The sequence below is a fragment of the Armigeres subalbatus genome, chromosome 2 (assembly GCF_024139115.2).
Source record: "Armigeres subalbatus isolate Guangzhou_Male chromosome 2, GZ_Asu_2, whole genome shotgun sequence".
Taxonomy (NCBI): Eukaryota; Metazoa; Arthropoda; class Insecta; order Diptera; family Culicidae; genus Armigeres; species Armigeres subalbatus.
In genome coordinates, this window is record NC_085140.1 from 205,657,079 (window position 1) to 205,682,173 (window position 25,095).

The following is a 25,095-nucleotide window of genomic DNA, read 5'->3' on the forward strand; positions in this document are numbered from 1 at the left end:
CTTCCTACCTGAGCGTTCATGTCACCGATGACGATTTTGACGTCCCGCAGTGGGCATCCATCGTATGTCTGCTCCAGCTGCGCATAGAACGCTTCTTTCTCGTCGTCGGATCTCCCTTCGTGTGGGCAGTGCACGTTGATGATGCTATAGTTGAAGAAACGGCCTTTTATCCTCAGCTTGCACATCCTTGCGTTGATTGGCTGCCACCCAATCACGCGTTGGCGCATCTTTCCCAGCACTATGAAGCGAGTTCCCAGCTCGTTGGTGGTGCCACAGCATTTTTGAGGTAGGAAGTAAGATTTTTTTGGATTCCATAAACCTACGCAAATAAAAATAACTTAAACCGGTAGTGCGCAGATTTTCGACAAAAAAATCCGGAAGTTCGTTTTGAATTCATGCACTATTGATTAATAAAATGTGTGCTTGTCGGTGCTTGGAGCTCTATCGGTCCTAGACGAATAAAAAACCCTACTTTGGAGCGGATTGGATGACGTTCAGAAACTCCATATTGATTATGAAAATCGAACTCTAGAGTGGTTTGGTCGGTTGTTTCAAGGAACTACAGGACTTTCAATAAAATTAAACTCTGTAGTGGTGAATGGTCGGAGTAACGACTGGACCAAGTCATATCCAAGAAAAATCCAATTCTGGAGTGGGTTGGTAAATGGCCAGAAATGCAATCGGATCTGGTAGTAGTTTGGTGCCACTGGTGGAATTGCTTGGACGAATTCAATTCAACTTTGAGGTAGGTCAGTCGTCATTATTATTGAAATCCCTTGATGCAGATTCTTGTGTTCAGTATGCTGTTAGATAAGTGATGTCATTCTAAATGCTCATCCTTGTCTAGAGCTTAACGAGTTCATATACATAGAACCAAACTCACATTATCAATGCTCATTGAATATTCAAAATCTTCGCTTTGTCTTTTCACCATTGAGCTCTTATAATTTTTTGGTTTAATGGAATCAGAAATATCACTGGATCAAATGTGATCGTTTTCAGACCTCAAATAGTTTGTCTGCGTAAAATGATTAAATTTATCTCAAATCTTACAAACTCCTTATTACTTCTTCCGTGTTATACGCAGTCTACTCTGTGTTTCGCCATTAGCGTATTGAAAAGTCTCCTTCTAGGTCTCCCTCCCTAAAAACCTGTTATTTGCTCCTTGTCATTTGCATTTCCTGTACTTATCATTTTGTTCTTATTTGCACTATTGAAGGAACTGTTTATTGTTATTTCAGCATAAACTGTCTTTCAAGTCTTTAAAGATTGAAACAAGGAGGAGTCTTGTATGGTTGCCATTATGTTTTGTACTATTGAGTTTATTGGCAGCCATACAATGTTATGAACCCTGTTTCAATATTTAAAGACTGCGTAGGCAATGTTTTAGTTGTTCTTACTTCCTAATCTGCCAAATAAATGATGAAAAAGACAGCGAAAGCGATGGGCACAAATTCCAGTTATCTGGCACCCCCAATTCTACCTACTACGTTTGACAATAGCCAACATCTTTGTGTTTCCCATTGTTCGGTTGAAATTGGATTTCCTACTGACAATTCTATTCTGTAAACAAATTCTTCAAATTATTTTTTAATTATTTTTCATCATTTTTCGAGAATATGTACGAAAGTATGAATCGAGGTGTATTTCAACAAGAATATTGCTGCCATTAATAAATTTTCATATTTCGATCGGCACCAAGCGCTCTACTTCGCCAAAATATCATGATATTAAAAACATATTTCCAAAAGCAGATTTTCGACGACTATGTTACGCCTTCGTATTAAATTAATCGATGATTTTGATGCTGTCGTCAGAAACATGGCCGCTTCGCAGACCCCTGACAAATCCTCTAAATTGGGGGAAACGTGCTTCATGAGCTGACGTTATGAATCCCAGTATTATTTATTAACAGAAACGGGCTCTCTGTATACTAGTCAAACGGTTGATTACGGAATCGTTAATTACCTTCGTTAATTATCTTTCGTCCTTTTGCCCTTTTGATCCAGTTATTTCTTCCAACCTTCTTTTCCTTCAACCTTTTGTCATTTTTTCTACCTTCTTTTCCTTCGACTTCTTGTTCTTTTGACGTTTGTCCTCTCGATTTCTTGACCTTCGACCTTTCGTCCTTTCGACCTTTTGTCATTTTGACCTTTTGTCCCTTCGACCTTTTGTCCTTCTTCCATTTCACATTCGACCTTTTGACGAAAGGTCGAATTTGACACAGATTCGTTCGAATGTCCTTTTGGCCAAATAACACTTTGAGCAGAATGTTATCAAGCCGAATCGAAGGTTTGACCGAAACGCTTGTTAATTCGAAAATGGTTTGGCCAAACATGTAGTTTGGCTGAAAGGGACATACGGCCAAACTGGTAATTTTATCGACAATGCCTTTTGGCCAAATGAGCTTCTTCTTCTTCAATGCCTCTACATTCCAGCTATTGAATTTGGCCTGCTTTATTTAATATTCTATCGTGTTTTCAGTTTTTAATCCGTGTTGAACTCAATCCTGAAAAAAAAACTTGTTAATTAACGAAAAAAAAACTCTGTTTATAATTGAAGGCTTTTTTTTAATACTAATGTGAATGATTCCCTCCCGAAAGCATTCTGGAGCGGACCTTGAATTGAACTCCCCATTTCCAAATTGAAAATCCTACGCTTTTGCACGCTTAACAGGAAACCCGAATGGCCAAATGGGCCATTTTGCCCAAAATGTTTTTTCAGCTAAAATCCATTTAGGCCAAATGACCTATTCGGGCAAATGAATTTTTCGCCGAAATGACCAGTTCGGCCGTATGTTCATTTTGGCCAAAATGCCTCATCTATCAAACGATAATTTCGGTCGAACAACATTTTCGGTCAAAGAACCTTTTCGGCCGAATGACCTGTTTCATCAAACGGCATTTTGAGTCGAATGGCTTTTTCCACCATTTTAGGCTTAATATCTTTTGACATTCCGCATTTAAACATTTTCAACGTGATCTATTTTTTAAATTGGTAAATTGTTCATTGTTCGAAATTTTGACGGATTTTTTTTTATATTTTCATGTGAGAATTTTTGGAATTTTCTCATAAATTTTTTTTTCGCACTTCAGAATCTAAACAAAAAACTTTTTAAAATTTCACCGAACGTCCAAAATGCGTATGTTTTATAAATACGACTTACTCCTTTGAAATTGCATGATTTCCGCTTGTTTCAAACGTATCATTTGATGAATTGGTAAGGACTTCCTCTAGTAAATCAAAAATCGGACATTTTTCCTAGTTCTCATCAGGTTTGTTTGTAGAATTTCAATGCATGCGATTATAGATTCTCAAGTATACTTTGCTTGCTTTAAAGGAAACTCTTTATTTGTTCTACCAGATCCACCACCCTTTCGGACGATCCCTTTCCTACGCCAGTGTCTGACACTTGGGAGCTGATAGATATTCTGTTTGCAGTTTTCATTTCGGATTTCTAGCAATGCCAATGATTTAATAATCGGCTCGCAGTGAGAGTGATTCGAGTGATGTGAAATTCAATTGCTCCAATTATTATCAATGAACTCATTCACTAAGAATGATGATTAACTTTTCTTTTTGAATTTTGTTTTTTTATCATCGACTTCGCTTGCTGCTAGCAAGAGTATAGGCATCAGACTACCAAACTGCGACGGATGGTCTTGATTGGACAGCGGGCAGAAATCATGACCTAAAGCAGAGAGGAAGAACATGTCCAAACTCGTCAAAAAGTGCAGCGGAATGCGAAAGTGACATTTTCAGATGGATGTAAATCGAATTCCGAACGTTGATGATGTCTGCTGGAAATTATTTTGTATTGTCTCCCGGAGGATTGTGGTTTTTCATTCAGCTTTTTTAGGATCGAACCACGGGAAAATAATACCAAAAGGAAGTAATGAGGTTTTGATGCATCCACTGCACTGCTTGAAATTTTGGTCGCTCGTTGCTGTTCTTACTGGCTAAACGAGAATTCGTCCGGTTTAGAAACCGTTATAGTTGTTGTTGGCCGGAATCGAATAATGGCTCCGGTTAGCCCTAAAAAGCCTTTTGAAGCAATGCTGGAAGGCGGTAAAGACATGCAGGGTCCTAACCCGAACCTTTTGACTTGCTGGAGGGTGGTCTGGAGTCGTTCGCTATATATGTCTACACGAAGGAGGTTTCCTTTTACGAGGCCCGAGCATTCTTCCGACCGACCGACGATCAGAGCTGTGTTGTTGAGAAGATAAGAGAAGAAGACAGCCATTTCCTTTTTCCAAGAGGTGTCAGTGGAACATTCTTATGAAAATAATTGCTATCGAGATGTTGACGAGCCATAAACGGATATGGCCGTATGATTGTTATCGCGGTTATTCTTTTTTAGAAGCAAGAGTAAACGCATCGACGGGCACGTGCAGGACTGTGTGCACTGGAGTAGGTTGGAATACTCTTTGGCTGCTATTCGAACAGATTTGGATGCAAATTATTATTTATTCAAGTGGGGTTGGCATTTTCAAGAAGTGCTAGAATTCGCAGTAACCACCACTTCACCAGAGTTTTAAATATTTGGATAAATATTTGGTGAACACAAACAATATTTTAGTTTGTTATAATCATCATTTTAGTTTAAACCTATTTGAAAATAATATCAAGTTAATTTGATCATGTACGGTAGTAAAACAAATCAACTTTTTACATAAATGTCTCTAAATTCTTCTAGTTTAATATAACTAAAATTAGTTTACAATTACCAAAATGTTGCTTATTCCATTATAATAGGTTTAAAAACAAACTAAACTCTTGTTTGGTACAGCTGCACAGCTGAGTTTGTTACTAATAAATACTAGTAGTTTGTATTTATCAACGCCACAGACAAACAGACATAACACATTGAACATTCACCCATTAAATTCATCGTCATACAAACATTAACGACATCTGCTGTTTTCACTTAGTTAGGCAAATCACGAACCAGATGGCGTTAGTGAGCAAACGTCAAACTCAAGCAAATCCGATGGGCGCGCCACTTGTGACCGATTGGCCAACTAATGATTATTTAAATTAACCAGTAAATCAGTGATCGATGAGAATTTCATGAGTGTTATGTCTGTTTGTCTGTGTTAACGCTTTGGTTGTATTGTTAATAACTGTTCCGAATTTTCCAAAATCGAATCAATGTTTTGGTTTTTTCAAACTTAACGACGTTTCCTTTAGTTCAGGGACATTTAACATTACTAGAAAACGAGTTTGCTCAACCTAGAAAAAGATCAATGAAGCGTAACCATAACCGCAAATATTTCGAAGCAATTTCTTTTCGCACAAGCTATAATTCAATGCCGCTATCCGGCAATCCATTGATTATTATCCAGCCCAGCAGAAAGGAGAATCAAATAATGACAATATTCAAATAACCCGTGGCACTGAAGAAATTACATGCTTCATTTATTAATTAAAAGTTATGTACGCACAGACACCCATCGGATATCGGTGCGCCTTTTTCACGGTGGTTTGCAATCGCACGAACAATACGGACAATATGCAGCCAGCCAGACGCTGCTGTCTGTACCACAATCGTATCCGAAAGAACCCGCGTTCGCGCGCCAGAGCCGTGCCGATCCTCTGGATGTTGGTAATTAATTTCTCGTTCAGGTCAAGACAAGTTGGCTGCAAGTTTAGTAAAATTTATTGTCAATAGCTTTGGGGGAAAATGAACGCGAGTAAGATACCTGGACCGTTTTCGGTTCGATGTGTGATAAATTTGAGGAAATTTGTGCCTTGGTGCAGCTAGAAGGCTTTTCTTACGATTGGTGATTTTTCACTGTTCGTTCGTCATGTAATATTTCTAGACCAACATTTGAAAATGACATAACAACCAAAATGTATTCTTCCCGTTTTTTTGGATTTATATAAAGTTATGTAAGTAGACAAGGAATAGGAAAGAATAAACTTTGGCTGTTACGCCCTTTTCACATGTTGATCTAGATTTAGAATCAAACGCGTGGGGTATGACTAGAAGTTTTAACATTGATACTTTGATTGTATTATATGATCGTCTTTGCTTATGAATTAATACCCTCTGGTTACTTTAAATTAATTGTTACTATAATGATAACTATGATGTGGGCTTTCAGGATATTTAAAAATATTAGTATTTTGCAGAGGTCGGTTGGGACTAGTAAATCACCCCTTGGAGGCATGAAATAAGCTTGTACAGTGTCGATTAAAGGAAGTGAATAATTTGTTTAAGAAACTGCATATATACGCTTTACAGAATTTCGAGAAAACCACAAGAAACTATTTTAAACTATTTTACGTCGACTCTGTCAGGGAGTTTTTAATTTGAAAACTTCAAGCAGTTTGCAAACTGTTCTCCAAAACGCGTGTAAATATTAGTTTCTAAAACAAAAGAAGAATTTTAAACACATTTTTGAAACATTATCGGCAGTTGCGTGATAGATCGTGGCTTATGTCATACAATAAAAGCATTTTTTATCAATATTAGGATCTACTACTGCACTTTACACTTTACACTTTTACTTTACACTTTACTGCACTTTGAGAGGGAGTCCAACACTTTTAAACTAATGCTTTGTATGTTTTTAGTTGTTTAGAGTAACAGTATCAATATACCCCCGGAAATATTTATAATGCCAGCGCTGTTTCTCATATACAAAATGATCATGCTTGAAGATGAAAATCTCGATTTCTAGCGATTAGATAAGAACATATTTTGCCTCCCAGTTCAAAATGATTTGTGCAAAACAGGCTTGAACAGGTGCAAAAACGTATCATGGTTTGAACAATTTAGAAATCATTCAAAATTAGCATCTTATTGGTAAGAAATTAAACTAAAATAGTATGACTAGATCGAATTATTTAAGCAGTCAAACAAAGCGATTAGCGTCCTGATTTTGCACCAGTTCAGCTTTTATTTATTTATCTTTTTATTTATTTATTTATTTCTTTATTTATTTATTTCATAACAATTGTCATCTGACATCTGTTGTCTCAATGACTATAAGGGTAAAAGGGTAAAAATTATCGTTATCTAATCATTATATAAACATTAGGGTGGCTCAAATCTGTATGGGAAAAACTTGTTTCAATTTTTTTGATGGGCCGTCCTCTTATTCGGTTCTATTTGATGCCTTGATGTTCTGGACAAAATTTCAGCCAAATCGGTCAATGTTTGGGCGGTGCTAAACTCGTTGGAAGTTTATATGCAAAAATGTATGCAGAAACATCCAAAAACTGTGAATTGCAGCTGAACTACACAACTTACGACGAAGAACTATGATACTCATTCAGATCTTGGAGAATTTAATACAGAATGTTATGCAGAAAACCGCGAGAAGATTAGAGTTTGGCCGGCTAAGTTATTAGCATTTCTCTGAAGTGGGGTTTGAGCAAATTTCGTTTCTTTTACCTTTGAAAAGAAATAAATTCACACCTAAAACACTCCAGTAAAATGCTAATATCTTTGCGTAATAAACTCTAATCTTCTCGCGGTTTTCTGCATAACATTCTGTATTAAATTCTATAAGAACTGAATGAGTATCCTGGTTCTTGATCGTAAATTGTGCCGTCCAACTTCAAAACACTGTTTTTGGATGTTTCTGCATACATTTTTGCATATAAACTTTCAATGAGTTTAGCACCGCCCAAACGTTGACCGATTTGGCTGAAATGTTGTCCAGAGCATCAGGGCATCAAATAGAACCGAATAAGAGGGCGGCCCATCAAAAAAATTGAAAAAGTGTTTTTTGAGCCACCCTAATAAACATACACATAACACATCAATCATAATACACACGAAATACATCACTATAATAATACTGAACTAAGTAATCTATGGTTGTAGCGTCAATTTGTGTCACGAAAGTATGCTGTAAAAACTCGCTGTAGAGTAGCTGGCGATAGATTAAAATCAAAGAGATGGAACACTTCGTAAAAACTGGACGACATATATCGAACTGGATCGTGCTGACCGTAACGACTGTTTCGAGTACCAAGTTGAATGAAATCCCTCCTCCTCAGCGGACGCATAGGAGCGTAAAAATTCATCCTGTTAAGTATTGCTGGAGAGTCAAAAGCACCATTCAGGATTTTCGCTACGAACATGGCCTGTGCCACACGGCGTCGAATATCTAAGGTATCCAGTCCAAGCAACCGACAGCGGTTTTCATACGGAGTGAAATGTTGGCCATCACGCCAAGGGAGATTGCGCAATGCAAAGCGCACGAACTTTTTTCGCACAGATTCGATCCTCGAAATCCAAGTGGTTTGGTAAGGGCACCAGACAATGACAGCAAATTCCAAAATTGATCGTACAAGCGCACAATATAGTGATCGCAGGCAATAAGGGTCTCGGAATCCTTTGGCGATTTTCATTATAAAGCCAAGTTGTCGGTTTGCCTTAGAAATCACGTTATCGTAGTGGAAACGGAAGGTTAGTGCGTCGTCAAGTGTAGTTCCTAAATCCCTGATGTGGTTCACTCGCTCAAGAACTGTCATAGACAGCGTGTAATTATAGATGATAGGTTTTCGTTTTCTGCTGAACGTTATTGTCTGACATTTATGGATACTGAGTGACAAGCAGTTACGCACGCACCACCCCTCTAAACGGGTTAAAAGCATTTGTAGTTGAATGCAGTCTTCAAGACTGTTGACAACAATGTAAAGCTTTGCATCGTCAGCATAGAGCAGTCTCACACCAGGTGGTAGCACCAGTGTCACATCGTTGACGAATATCGAAAACAATAATGGTCCTAGATTACTCCCTTGTGGTACACCAGATGGCGTGACGAAGGGATCCGAAAGAGATGATCCGACTTTCACACGCAATTTTCGATCCGTCAGGTAAGATCGAAACCAATCAACACACGCAATGGAAACTCCCAACTTCTCAAATTTGCCAAGTAGAATACGATGATCCACTCGGTGCGATCCACTCGGCGCAGCAAAGCAGCCGGTATCCCGTCCGGTCCAGCGCAGAACGAAAATTTCAGTTTCCGGATCGCTCGGCACACATCTTCATCACTGATGGGAAAGATGCCTAAGTCCAGAACATCTCGAGGAGTGTCACGAGAAGCCTCGATGACAAGAGATAGCGGAGCTGAGAAATCGTTGAAGGAGGTCTTAAACTGTTCAGCAAAGAGCTCGCATTTGTCTGCTGGAGTGTCAGCAGAAACACCATTCAGTTGCATTGACGTAGGAAGACCATCTTCATTCCGTTTGGACCTAACAAATGTCCAGAATTGCTTGGGATTTAGACGCAGATTTCGTTGTGTGCGACTGATGAATCGGGAATACAAAAATTGATTATAACTTCTGTATACACTGCTGGCACTATTGAACTGTTGCTTGTTGTAAGTGGAACGATAATTGCAGTATCTCCGAAGTGCAGAGGACCGGCGACGTTTAAGTATTCGTAATCTGTGATTGGACCACGCGGGCTTTCGTGCAGCTCCAACAATCGGAACATGGATAGCAAATGCACGAACGATACTGTCGGTGAAAAAGTCCACAGCACCGTCGACGTTATCAAAGGAATTGATGCAATCCCAATCCATTGCAAGTAGCATTTCATTCAATGCAGAGTAATCTGCTTTTCGGAAATTATAACTGCTCGAATCATGTCCAGACTTAAAGGTAATTGGCGGTGCATACGACAACTCCAAGGTAAGCGGAGGATGGTTGACATCAACAGGTGTCAGCGGTTCAAGAGCAGGGCCGTATTGCACAACTAGGCATCACTGCATCGTTTGCCAGAACGAGATCAAGTACACGACCATTTGAATTAACGATTGAGTTGATCTGGGTCAATCCATGAAAGTTGAATCCGTTCAACAATGCGCAACTGGATTCTGATAGACGAGAACGTATCAAGTCAACAGTCGGTGAGAACTCTCGACCGAACACCAACGAATCGCAGATTGATTGTAATCACCGAGCAGCAGGGCCTTGTCGTTAGCCCTGAGTGTAGAATTAACCGTTTCGATAGATTCTAGATGGCGTTGAATATCATCAAAATTGTTCATACGATCAGGTGGCAAGTACACAACCCCAATGCTGATAATGAATCCAGGCATATTGACTCGAACCCATAATTGTTCGAGGGTATCACTAACGATAGCAGAATCACGAGCACAATTGAACTTAGATAAAACTGCGATTAGTACACCACCGCCACGGGTTTTACGGCTATTCAAAGGATTGCGATCAGTTCTGAACACCGAGTAGTGGCGTCCAAAAAGCTGTGCTGATTGTATGGCGTCGTCGAGCCAAGTTTCGGTTAATACAACAACATCGTAATCTCCTTCACATACCGCCAAAAAGAAATCGTCGATTTTGGTACGAAGCCCGCGAACATTTTGATAGTAGATGTGCAGACCACCGTTTTCGTTGCTGATGTGGGAGTGACGAGTACTGGAATGTTGGGGAGCATCATTTTCAAACGGAAGAAGCGTGGTCGCGAGTTGTCTAGAATCAGGAATCTTGTCATCAGACCGCATCGTGCTTTCGTGCTGTGCGGTTCTTTCTCTCTTTGCGGAAGGAAGTTTTTAATACTACCCGAAGCTATTTTAATTTCAACGGTGCTTCTTAGCGCTATTTGTACCCACTGATCCCGTTACGATCTTTGCAAGGACCCGTGCCTTCGTTTTACGTTGGACCCGTTTGCGGAAGTAAAATTCCGACAAGCGGAGGTAATCCTGCAGGGACACCGTTCTGGGAAAAACCTCTTAGAAGGTCACGTCTCCACGCTCAGCAATGAGTATTAACAAAACAAGAGGAAGGGGAGTATCAGAATTCTCCACTTCCTTCAAAGAAACAAGGTTTCAAGACCGTCCTGCCCAAGCGCGGAAAAAATAGAAGGAAGCTGGAGAATTCAGATATTCCTTCTAACTCTAATATCGGAAATAATTCTTCTCCAATCGAACTGAGCAATCAGTTCGATTTGATTAATGATGAAATTGAGCAAATCGAATATACCTCTAGCCCAGGTGATTCGATTCATGCGAAAAAGCAAAGTATTCCGCCAATTGTGGTATCTGTTGCCGAGTTTTCTGGCTTCCGGGATGAGATTTTGAATAACCTTCAGGGATCAAGGTTTCATTTCAGATTGTTAGGAAGGGTGACTGCCGCGTTTTGCCGGGATCCTTTGACGATCGCAAACGTCTTCTTCAGTATTTAACTGAGAAGCGCCATAAATTCTTCACATACGACGACAAAACTGAGCGATTGTTCAAAGTCGTCTTGAAGGTCTCCCCAGTGATGATAAATCACTGGATGAGATTAAAATTGAAATTTCTCAATTACTTGGATTTTCACCAGTCCAAGTAATTAAGATGAAAAGAAATCCCATTCTGGTACTTCCCAGAGGGCATTTCTCAAGAATTTTATTTAGTTCATTTTAACAAAAGTGAACTAAATAATATGAAAAGTTTGGAAAAGGCCTGTATTATGTCTCATGTCCGTGTTACATGGGAACATTTCCGCAGGTCTGGGGAAATTTCAAAACCCTACCCAGTGCCGTACGTGCCAAAAGTGGGGTCATGGAACCAAACATTGTCACATGGATGCTAAATGCATGATTTGTGGTGGAACCTCTCACGCCAAGGACGCATGTCCTGTGAGAGAAGATTCCAATAAATTTAAGTGCGCAAATTGTGGGGGCAATCATAAATCCAATTTCTGGGAATGCCCTTCACAAAATTGATGACGGGAATTTCCAATCGGTTCCCAGATTCGACGGGTAGAAATTTTTCAAACGCTCAAATTTAAAAACCGGTTACCGGTCGAGCAATTCATACCCACCACAATTCACAAACAAATTTTGCCGCTCGTCAACGGGTAGCAAGCACTTCAGTAAATTCCAATTTATCCAATGTACCTACGTATGCAAAAATCGCTGCTGGTAGACCAAATTTCTCTTCTCAAAATGAGGTTTATACCGATTCAGGTAGCATGACAGCCTCCGATTTTGATTTTTAACTGAACAATTGCATCACATGATTGATGCAATGTTCAAAGCAAATACCATTCCTGAAGCTGTTCAGGTTGGTATAAAGTACACACAAAAAATTGTTATCGGACTCCGTTTCAATGGATCCAAATAATTGTGTGAAAGTTCTAATTTGGAATGCCCGCTCTCTAAAGGGTGAAAAAGATGAATTATTCAACTTCCTTTCAGTTCATAATGTGCATATTGCCATTATAACTGAAACGTATTTAAAACCAGGACTCTCCATTAAAAGAGATCCAAACTATTTTATCTACAGAAATGATCGTCTTGACAGCGCCTGTGGTGGGGTCGCCATTGTCATTAATAGACGTATCAAACATAAATTATTTTCTTCGTTTGAAACCAAAGTTTTTGAAACCTTGGGAGTTTCTGTTGAAACAAATTTTGGACAATTTTCCTTCATTGCAGCCTACTTGCCTTTTCAATGCAATGGGCAGCAAAAGAATTTGTTGAAAGCTGATCTTCAAATTCTGACTCGCAACCAGGGTTTCGACTTTTCGTTTCAACGAGACCAAAGCAAGCGTTTTTCAGGCCAAAGGAAAATCTTGTTTCGTTGTTTATGTTGAGGATCATCTTTCACCCATCAATGCTTTCTCTAGAATCAGCATTGGAAGATGAACGAAAATCTTGCCTATTAGATGAAAATCCTTTTTCGTTTCATTACTTTTACCTTTCACTCACTTTTCGCGAGAATTATCGCAGAACAATTACAAAATTGTATGACCGCGCCGGGATTCGAACCCAGAATAGTAACAATAATAGCTGTAGGGATGCGCTTACTTTAGCCACACCACCACGCTATCTGTATGAAAGCGTTAAGTTATTTGTTCTACATAAGCTACTACCATTGGCATTGATGATGCCACGAAAAGACTCGAATATGAAAGAAAAAGATCAACGTTGGGCGGCAATCGAAGTGAGCGAAAAATTGTTATCACTCTCCAGGCTGTTTTTCTTTCCCGAAAAGCGATTTCTCCCCGAAATCTCTCGTGAGGGAAAATCATGTGCTCCTGAGATTGAGTGAGCATTACGAACCCTGCTCGCAACAAATCAAAATTCTTCGTAATTGGTGACTTCAATGCCAAACACCGTTCATGGAATAATGCTCAAAGCAATTCCAATGGTAAAATTTTATTTGAAGATTGTTCTGCGGGATATTATACTATTCAATATCCCAATGGACCAACTTGTTTTTCTTCCAGTCGAAATCCTTCTACAATTGATTTAGTTTTAACGGATTCAAGTCAGCTGTGTGGCCAATTGGTAACTCATGCTGACTTTGACTCTGATCACCTTCCTGTGACATTTGAAATCTCACAAGAAGCCATTTATAATCCAATCAGCTCTACTTTAATTATCATAGAGCTGATTGGGATTTATATAAAACGTATATCGATAGGAATTTTGATGTTGATATTCCTCTCGATACCAAAAGTGATATTGATAATGCTCTCGTATCTTTGACAAATTTAATTGTCGAAGCCAGAGGCATTGCAATTCCTAAATGTGAAATTAAATTCAACTCCATTATTATTGACGACGATCTTCAGCTACTGATTCGTCTTAAAAATGTGAGAAGAAGGCAATACCAAAGAACTCGCGATCCCGCGTTGAAAGTTATTTGGCGAGATTTGCAAAATGAAATTAAAAACCCAGATTAATCCACCTAGCGGTGATGGTGCCTTTCTCGACCTTCGTAAAATGTGTGTGCTTGAAAAAAGATGAGCTAGTGGCTAGGAGTAAAAAAAACAAATTTCTTTGTCCGTTCTATGAAAATCAGATTATTTATGGCAAAGATATTGTAGATCCAGTTGAAAACCGAAAATCATATTTTGTCCCATTTCCGGATGTCGCAACTGCATCGCGAGTAATGCCCGACTATGGCACAGTTGCGCACTACTCGCGATGCAGTTGCAACATCCGGAAATGCGATTTCGCGGGACCTCGGTTCGGTTTTCAGCTTGATGCTAATAAGAATTTCGACATTTTTGTTTCCTTTTCCAATCTTTTAGACGTACATAACCCTGTTTTATTTCACCCAGTCATATATTTTAAGGATATCACTTTTGGATGTTAGTTGAACTGAAGCTCCGACTACACAAAAAGAAAACGAAAATGTCATTCCCATCACGCGAGCGGAGGGCAATATTTGTTATGATATAAATCTCATGACCGTCTTTCCGCCAAACTCCCGTATGAAGTGGGAGAGACAGAGACATCATCTCAGTTCGTCGAGCTGAATCGATTGGTATATAACACTATGGGTCTCCAGGCCTTCTGTAAAAGTTTGGTTTTTGGAGCGAACATACAGCCTTTTCGTATAAAAAGGCTAAAATGGTGTTTCGGCCATAACTTCCGATTCCATAGTCCGATCTAGCCAATTTTCAATAGGAAACAATGGGAAAGGATTTTGCGTCGAATGCAATTTGTTGCGAGCAAATCGGTTGAGAATAAGTGCCTGAAAAATGAGTGACATTTCTTACGCAATATTTTTCGTATGAATTTGTATTTTGGCCATAACTCTCGATCCCATAGTCCGATCTGGCCAATTTCAAATAGGAAATAATGGGACAGGATTCTGCGTCGAATGCAACTTGTTTTGAGCAAATCGGTTGAGGATAAGTGCCCGAAAAATGAAAAATCATATGAATTTGTATTTTGGCCATAACTTTCTATCCCATTGTTCGATCTGGCCAATTTCCAATAAGAAACAATGGGAAAGGATGCTGCGTCGAATGCAACTTGTTGCGAGTAAATCGGTTGAGGATAAATGCCCGAAAAATGAATGACATTTTTTACGCGATTTTTTCGTATGAATTTGTATTTTGGCCATAACTCTCGATCCCATAGTCCGATCTGGCCAATTTCAAAAAGGAAACAATGGGACAGGATTCTGCGTCGAATGCAACTTGTTGCGAGCAAATCGGTTGAGGATAATTTCCCGAAAAATGAGTGACATTTTTCACGCGATTTTTTTGTATGATTTTGTATTTTGGCCATAACTTTCGATCCCATAGTTCGATCTGGCCAATTTCAAATAGGAAACAATGGGACAGGATTCTGCGTCGAATGCAATTTGTTGCGAGCAAATCGGTTAAGGATAAGTGCCCGAAAAATGAGTTACACTTTTACGCGATTTTTCGTATGAATTTGTATTTTGGCCATAACTTTCTCCCATAGTTCGATCCGGCCAATTTCAAATAGGAAACAATGGAACAGGATTCTGCGTCGAATGCAATTTGTTGCGAGCAAATCGGTTGAGGATAAGTGCCCGAAAAATGAGTGACATTTTTCACGCAATTTTTTCGTATGATTTTGTATTTTGGCCATAACTTTCGATCCCATAGTCCGATCTGGCCAATTTCCAATAGGAAACAATGGGACAGGATTCTGCGTCGAATGCAACTTGTTGCGAGCAAATCAGTTGAAGATAAGTGCCCGAAAAATGAGTGACATTTTTCACGCGATTTTTTCGTATGATTTTGTATTTTGGCCATAACTTTCGATCCCATAGTTCGATCTGGCCAATTTCAAATAGGAAACAATGGGACAGGATTCTGCGTCGAATGCAACTTGTTGCGAGCCCGAAAAATGAGTGACATTTTTCACGCGATTTTTTCGTATGAATTTGTATTTTGGCCATAACTCTCGATCCCATAGTCCGATCTGGCCAATTTCAAATAGGAAACAATGGGACAGGATTCTGCGTCGAATGCAACTTGTTGCGAGCAAATCGGTTGAGGATAAGTGCCCGAAAAATGAGTGACATTTTTTGAGTAGTTTTGCGCACACACACACACACACACACACACACACACACACACACACACACACACACACACACACACACACACACACACACACACACACACACACACACACACACACACACACACACACACACACACACACACACACACAGACATCACCTCAATTCGTCGAACTGAGTCGATTGGTATATAACACTATGGGTCTCCGGGCCTTCTATAAAAAGTTTGTTTTTGGAGTGATTATACAGCGTATACTTAGTATACGAGAAAGGCAAAAACGTTTCGCTATTCTGAGAAATTAAAACTTTGAAAATAATGTCTCGAAGTTGGATCCCAGTTCGAAACCCTTTTGGAAATTAACGGAAATTCTTAGAAAACCTCAAAAGCCAATTCCAGCGTTTAAAGAGGGAAATAAAATTTTATTAACAAATGGCGAAAAGGCTCAAAACATGCTCAGCAGTTCGAGAGTGCCCATAATTTTAGTCTAGGTCTCACTAGTCCAATTGAGGATCAGGTTACACGGAGCTTCGAAGACATTCTCAATCAAGATAATGTTTTTGACCCTTCGTTGGGAACTAATTTGGATGAAGTGAGATCTATTACTAGAAAATTTAAAAATATGAAAGCCCCGGGTGATGATGGTATTTTCTACATACTTATCAAAAAACTTCCTGAGAGCTCTTTATCCTTTTTGGTTAATTTATTTAACAAATGTTTTTAATTGGCATACTTTCCAGATAAATGGAAAAACGTCAAAGTAGTTCCAATTTTGAAGACGGACAAAAATCCGGCTGAGGCTTCTAGTTATCCCCAATCAGTTTGCTTTCTTCAATAATCTGTTTGAAAAGATTATTTTAAATAGAATGATGGTTCATATTAATGACAATTCTATTTTTGCTGATGAGCAATTTGGTTTTCGCCATGGGCATTCAACCACTCATCAGTTATTAAGAGTTAACTTAATCAGTTATTATTAAGTTAACTTAATTCGGCTCAACAAATCTGAAGGATATTCGACTGGAGTTGCTCTTCTTGATATAGAGAAAGCATTTGACAGTGTTTGGCATGAAGGTTTGATTGTAAAATTGATGAATTTTAATTTTCCTCTGTACATCATTAAACTGATCCAAAATTATTTATCAGATCGCTCACTGCAGGTAAACTATCAGAATACTAAATCAGATAGATTACCTGTAAGGGCTAGTGTCCCCCAAGGCAGCATACTGGGGCCCATTTTGTATAACATTTTTACTTCTGACTTACCTGATTTACCACCAGGGTGTCAAAAATCTTTGTTTGCAGATGACACGGGCCTTTCAGCCAAAGGGCGAAGCCTTCGTGTCATTTGTAGTAGATTGCAAAAAGTTTGGATATTTTCTCCACTTACTTGCAAAATGGAAAATTTCCTGAATGCTTCCAAAACTCAGCTTATAATTTTCCCACATAAGCCGAGAGCTTCTTATTTGAAACCTTCTAGCAGACATATTGTCACTATGAATGGGGTTCCAATTAATTGGTCTAGCGAAGCTAAATATTTAGGACTTCTGCTAGATCAAAAATTAACTTTAAAAATCACATTGAAGGCCTTCAAGCCAAATGTAACAAATATATTAAGTGCCTATATCCACTTATAAACAGAAAATCAAAACTTTGTCTTAAGAACAAACTTTTGATTTACAAACAAATTTTTAGACCTGCCATGTTGTATGCTGTGCCAATATGAGCTAGTTGCTGCAATACCAGAAAGAAGGCACTCCAGAGGATTCAAAATAAAATTTTGAAAATGATTCTGAAGTTGCCTCCGTGGTATAGTACCAATGAACTTCATAGAATTTCTAATATTGAGACATTGCAACAAATGTCCAACAAAATAATTTCAATTTTAGATAAAAATCGTTGCAATCTTCTATTGCAACGATTAACTCCTTGTACCCTTAGTATAAAATAGGTCAAGTTTAGTTTAAGTAGAAAACAATGTAATTCCTACATGGTTCAATTCAACCAGAGGAAAAAATTCTAACTGCTAGAGGCAATTGAAATGTATTAATAATAACTAAAAGCGTAACATAACAAATAAGGATGATAGTGTTAAGAAAACACGGAACACCTAGTCTAAGAGATGACTGCATGTATTAGCTAATTAGCAAATAAAATTAGTGAAAAGAAAAAAAGAAAAAAAAAAGGATTCTTGTCAGAAGATGAACTGAACATGTTGAATGGAAACTTGCCAGATGAACGTTGTTGGAAGGTCCCTTCACCTGCCTCAAACACAGGGCCGGGACGGCTGATGATCGCTGGCTGGATAGGCTCGACTGTGATGAGCGGACAGGGACGTTCCACAACCGGGACCGTCCCGGTGTCCGATCGTTAGAATATTCAGATGAGAGAAACGTCCCCCACGAGTGGTACTTTAATATTTTTAAAATATCGTAAAGGACACTTTTTATAACGGAGGAGATAGATCAATATATCAAAAGAAAGCCATTCTTGTCTAAAATCGATAAAATCGTTTAACATCATCGTACAATCGAAAAACAATTTTTAAATAAATAAATTACCGTGGTTTGAACTAACTAGTAAATGCAGAGAAATTTCATTACTATCCGACAGATGCGCCTGGCTTGAGCTTTTTCGTTACATGAAGAATTAGCAATTTTCTTATCTAGCAATTAGACAATTTTTGTGTTACTAATCCAATGCGAAATGATGAACAGGTAATCAGATGTGCGTCTCTATGGATTTTCTCAGCATGCCAAAATTAGTACATACTATATTTAGGAGCTGCTGTCAGTAGCTCAAACCATGGTTCAAATTAAATTCAAGCCATAGTCAAGATAGTCTAAACGATGGTACTAATTATAATTATGTACACAGTAAAATATTATGAAAATTAGACACGACGGAATTCATAATTGAATGTAAAATTTGGAAACAGAATTTGTACCAGATCATAATTTTAAGTTTCTGTGATGTAAATGATAAAACCATTGAAATTTCAATTGAATATATCTTAATTTTACATGACTCTACCGGAAACCTTGGTGAGCGAGCACATGGCTGTCAAAACAAATCAAAACAAACTTCACTGCATTTCATGCAAACCGCAGCTGGCACCTATTTTACTCATATAAGAATCAACCTAAACGGATATCTTCGCATAAGAAAATAAAGTAGTTTTACTTTTAAAGAGTAGCGCTGCAACTCTTGTTTTTGCTTCTTCCGGCGAGAAATCTGTGATGCATTCAGCATACTGAGTCTCAAATGATTCCGTCTCGATGGAGTTTCCGTGTCATGTAAATTTAAGCTATCGTTTAGCCTAATGAAGAATTATCGAATCACCAAATCGTTTAACCTGTTACTCCTTGTTCAACTCGATATCAAGAAGCGGAAATACCCGAGACGATAACAAATTCGGCTCTCACTCTGCAGACCAATGTTCGATTCCCATGCTCTGCTCCTTTTTTTGTTTTTAAATGAAAATAAGAACTGTAAAATTCCAGCACGCGTAAATTTAAAACAACCTATAACTTTCTGTTGTTTAACATGGAGCAGATTTGTTACATCTACTTGAACGGAAATTTACAGGTTTTGTTCGTACTGTGTTGTTGATAGGCTCACAGGGTTCTTCGGTGAACAGAAAATACTGTATTGGAACCAGTATGGGTTTCGATCCGGCTCGAGTACTTTGACAGCAGCCAGTAGTAGTAGATGATATCTACGGCGCTGTGGATCACGTAAGATCGTCGGTGTTCTTTTTCTGGATCTAAAAAATGCGTTTGACACAATTGATCACGAAATACTTCTTCGGAAGCTGGATTATTATGGCGTAAGAGGATCTTGTAATGAATTAATTCGAAGTTATTTAACCAAAAGAAAACAATACGTCTGCTCTAACGGTGCGAATTGCTGCTCATCCCTTATAAATGTCGGTGTTCCTCAAAGCAGCAACCTAGGTCCTTTGTTGTTCTAGATCTACATAAATGATCTTCCAAATTTCTGGTTACTTGGTAAGCCACGTCTTTTCGCAGACGATACATCCATGTCGCATACAGCTTCGAGCTCTTCTTACCTAATTTATCGCATTTATCGGAAGAGGATATGTGCCTACTCCATAGCTTTTTTGAAGAAAACCTCCTATCATTAAACCTATCTAAGACGAAGTACCGTCATTGGGGGTGACAATGGGTCTAGGGGGTGAGAATGGGTCAGAGCTTTCACCGACAATATGGAAGTCGGATAACCAAGTCGTTCAACAAATTCTCTTATAATTTAGTTTTCTTGTTCTCAGATACTTTAAATCTATTCTACAAGCATTCTATCTGGTTGAAACAGTGACCTATTCTCACCCCCATTTGACCCATTGTCACCCACGACGGCGGTACATGATATTCCACACACCTCGGATGAAAGTCTCACCACACACTGATCTTGTTTTCAACTCAACAACAATAGATAAAGTTGACAACTTTAAATACCTTGGACTTATTTTTTGATTCTCACCTCAAATCATCATATAAGAACACTTCAAAAGGAAATTAGTAGCACTTGTCACAAGCCACGACTCCACTCAACTGCTGATCTTCACAGAAAAAAAAATAGTGAAAAGTAAACAGCGCGTAAAACTTGAGATGTGGAAATTTACACTATCCAATGTTGAAATGGCCCTCTTCCTAACAAGTTTGCTTACAACTTGCACGCGATATTGATGATTCACGTCAAATATTGTATACATTTAGGCTATATCTCGCATGTATTTACGCTGATAATGGCGTTCCATTTATGTGCATGATTCTTAGCGTAAATTTCAGTGGATTTTTCTATCTGTGTTTATAATGATTCTTCTCTTTCTGTTATGCCGGTAAAAGCTTTGCGAGAAGTTCAGTGCCTTCTTCTTCTTCTTATTGGCATTACATCCTCACACTGGGACAGAACTTCAGTGCCTTATCCAAGTTCAATACTTTCTGCATAACTCGCATGCATATCTAAACGTAGGCCTTAAGTGAAATAATCATCGATATCCCACTAGAAACTAAATGGCACTGAGTCTGCAACGTTCAAACACTGAGACAGAGAAAAAGCGATTTGTGTATTATGGGAAAAAAAATGTACAACGATCTTTCTGTTGAATTGAAAACAGGAACAAATACCATAGCTTTTTAAAGAAACTTCAAAACAAGTTAAGGAAAACATCGAAAGGTTAATTAGTTGACGGAATTATAAAGTATATTGAATAGACCAAGACAAGATCGCATCGCATGGGGAGAATTTCTTTGAATCCCCAGAAAAATATCTTCAGAATTTCCACTGGAATTTTCTATTTTTGCTTTTCTAGTACAACAAAGTTGTACGGAAAGGCTATATGATCACTCCAAAAACGAACTTTTGATAGGAGCCTCGGAGACCCATAGTATTGTACCCCTACGGCTCTGCTCGACGAACTGAGGTGATGTCTGTATGTGTGTACACACATGTATATTCGCAACAGGTTCCATTCGACGGGGGATGTTGTCCCATTGTTTGCTATTGAAAATTTGTCAGATCGGACTAAAGAATCAGAAGTTATGGTCAAAATACTATTTTTTATGCCAAAAACACGCTAAAAATACTCATTTGTACCTACCTGAATACCTGGTTGACTACAGCGTCGATACACCTATGCCTGGCGTATTGTAGAGCTCCATAATCGTCGGTCTTGGGCGATGTTCCTCTAGTTTCCCCGAACGTTCAGGGTCCCCAGGTCCGATTCCACCGCCTGCACCCAGCGTGTTCGTGGCCCTCCACGAAGTCGCCGGCCCCTATCTGGTTCTCTGTTAAATATTTTTTTCGCTATTCTTTCTTCCGACATTCGCACTAGTTGACCAGCCCACTGAAGTCGGCCGTATTTTATACGATTCACAATATTTTCTTCTTTGTATACTTTATGCAGCTCATGATTCATGCGTCTGCGCCACACACCATTTTCTAGTTTCCCTCCGAGTATTGTATGCAGCACTTTTCGCTTGAAAACCCCTCTTTGGTCCGCCTCTTTTAATGCCCATGCTTCATGTCTATAAAGGGCCACTGGTAGAATCCGAGTTTTGTGTAGAGCAAATTTCGTTTCCGTCTGCATGTTGCGGGACTTAAGATGAAACGTCATTGTCATATGTCACAAGCGTTCCAAGACTAATAAATTTTTCAACAATTTTAAACGCATCCTCATCAAGCACTACCTTAGCACCAACACCAGTAGGTCTTTCTCTATCTCTACCTACCACCATGTACTTTGTCTTGGTAGAGTTAATGGTTAAGCCTATCCTCGCGTCTCCTCTTCAGTGGGACAAAAGCCTCCACTACTGCTCTGCAATCGATTCCTATAAGGTCGATGTCGTCCACTAAACCCAGGAGCATATGCGACCGTGTGATGATAGGGCCGTTCCTCTGCACGCCAGATCTCCTAATAGCGCCTCCGAGTGCAATGTTGAACAATAAATTCGAAAGTGCTTCAATACGTCTAAGGTCATAAACGAGGTTGACACTTCGTCTGCATTCCGAATATTTGATTTCGAGCCATCCACCGTTGCATGTATCAGTCTAATCTGTTTCGCCGGGAAACCATGTTCGGACATTATCTGCCATAGCTCATTTATTTTCACTGAATCGTACGCTACTTTAAAATCAATGAACAGATGGTGAGTCTGCTAGTTGTTCTCCCGGAATTTATCAAGGATCATCCGCAGGCTAAACATCTGATCCGTCGGTGATCGGCCCTCACGAAAACCTGCCTGGTATTCGCCGACGAAGGACTCCTCAAGCGGTCTCAGTCTGTTCAACAGGATACGCGAACGGATTTTGTACGCCGAGTTCAGAAGAGTGATTTGTCTGTAATTGGCACAGTCTAGTCTGTGCCCTTTCTCATAGATTGAAGCATATGAGGTCATTCAACCAGCCGGCAGGCAGTTTTTCATCCTCCCATATTTTCTGGATAATGTGGTGGATTGATTGATGCAGCTGCTCACTTCCGTTGCATACCTATAGAAAATTAACCTAAAACAGTATGAATATAAAAGTGATGTATGATTTTGCACCAATTCAGTTTTTCCCCACCAGTGGCACAATTTCAAAAAGATCGTTAAGGAGCTTTTAATGACACAGCAGAGATCCATATATCAAAAGAAAGCCATTCTAATCTAATATTGATTGACATCATCGTACAAACGAGAAACAATTTTTAAATAATTAAATTACCGTTGTTTGAACGAGTAAATGTAGCCAACTTCCATTTATTCTTCCATTATTCGACAGTAGCACTGCATGCGTCTGGCTGGATCTTTTTGTTTACATGAAAAATTAGCAATTATCAAATCGTCTAAATTCAAGTCTCTTTAAAAAAGATTAAAAAAAAATATATATCGTCTAAATTCTAATTTTCATACGTTTCGTGTTACTAATCCAATGCGAAATGATGAACAGGTAATTCAATTTGCGTCTCTCTGGGAGTTTTCATTTCATGCCAAAATTAGTAGTATATTTAGAAGCTGTTGCCAGTAGCTCGAGTCATGGTACAAATTACAGATATGTAATTATTTAGTTTTTTCAACGAAATTAAGCATAAAAGTGTAATACTAAGATGTTTCTAAAACAGAGGTTCCCAAACTTTTAGGATATGCGACCCACCTAGCAGAATCCCAAATTGGCTGCGACCCACCAGGTACAAATGCATTGATTTGGATAAAAATGAATACGCGTTAGATTGAACAAATCCTAATAAATAGCTTCACATCCCACCACTGATTTTTTTCCTTTTTGAATTGGATGTGGAATTTGATTGGATTTGGATTGGTTTTGGGTTGGTTTTGAATTGGATTTGGATTTGATTTGGATAAGTTTTAAATTGAATTAGGATTGGATTTGAAATGGATTTGGATTTGATTTCGATTATATTTGAATTGGATTTGAATATGAATTAGATTTGGATTGGATCATTGGATTAGAATTAGATTTGGATTTGATTTTGATTGGATTTAGATTGGAATTGGATCAAGTTTGTATTGGATTTAGATTAGATTTGAATTAGATTTGGATTTGAATTAGGTTTGGATTTGAATTAGATTTGGATTTAAATTAGATTTGGATTTGGATGTTGGTAAGAAAATTATTTTGAGCTTTTTAGTGGACTGCAGAGGTGAGCCAGCCAAGGGCTGAAAACCTCTTAAATAAAGACGATAATAATAATAATAATTTTTAGTGGAATGTCTTCACTTGTCATAAGACGAGTTTGTACAATCCCATTTAATTCCACCACTTAATTGTACCTTGACAGATACGTATTTCGACCTCAACAGTAAGGTTGTCTTCAGTGTCTCGTACTTGATTCGACTTTACTCGACTAAGTCGAGTCAAGTACGAGACACTGAAGACGACCTTACTGTTGAGGTCGAAATAAGTATCTGTCAAGGTACAATCAAGTGGTGGAATTAAATGGGATTGTACAAACTCGTCTTATGACAAGTTTGGATTTTGATTAGATGTGGATTGTATTGAACTTCATTCTGTTTGCCCAAATATCGTTTAACAAAAGAAGGCCATTGACCTCGTCAAGTTTGATATTCTCTAATCATCGAATCATTACTTAGATCATAATCAATCAATCAATTGTCTCAGAATCAATCATTGTCTTTCGCGACCCACCTTTGATCAGCGACCCACAGTTTGGTAACCCATGTTCTAGAAAGATTATGAACCAAGCTTTCATAAAATTAAAGTTTGTTGCAGTAAAGTGTTTAGACCTAGTTTCGGCGACACTTCTGCATTTTGGTACAAATAATGAATGGATTGGGGCCCTCCTTAGCCGTGCGGTAAGACGCGCGGCTACAAAGCAAGACCATGCTGAGGGTGGCTGGGTTCGATTCCCGGTGCCGGTCTAGGCAATTTTCGGATTGGAAATTGTCTCGACTTTCCTGGGTATAAAAGTATCATCGTGCTAGCCTAATGATATACGAATGTAAAAATGGTAACCTGGCTTAGAAACCTCGCAGTTAATAACTGTGGAAATGCTTAATGAACACTAAGCTGCGAGGCGGCTCTGTCCGAGTGTGGGGATGTAATGCCAATAAGAAGAAGAAGAAGAAGAAGAATGGATACCCTGGATTTCCGATTAAGAAAACATTCCTCTGAATATCTCAGGAGAAATCTTTCCCCTTTTTATGGGAATACTTTCTAAATTTCCTCATGATATGTTTTTGATACTAAGTATTCTTTGGGTGAACTTCTAAAATAACCTCCTGTATTTCAACTATAAATTCCTTTGAAATTTCACTAGAAAGCTCCTCTGAATTTTCACCGAAA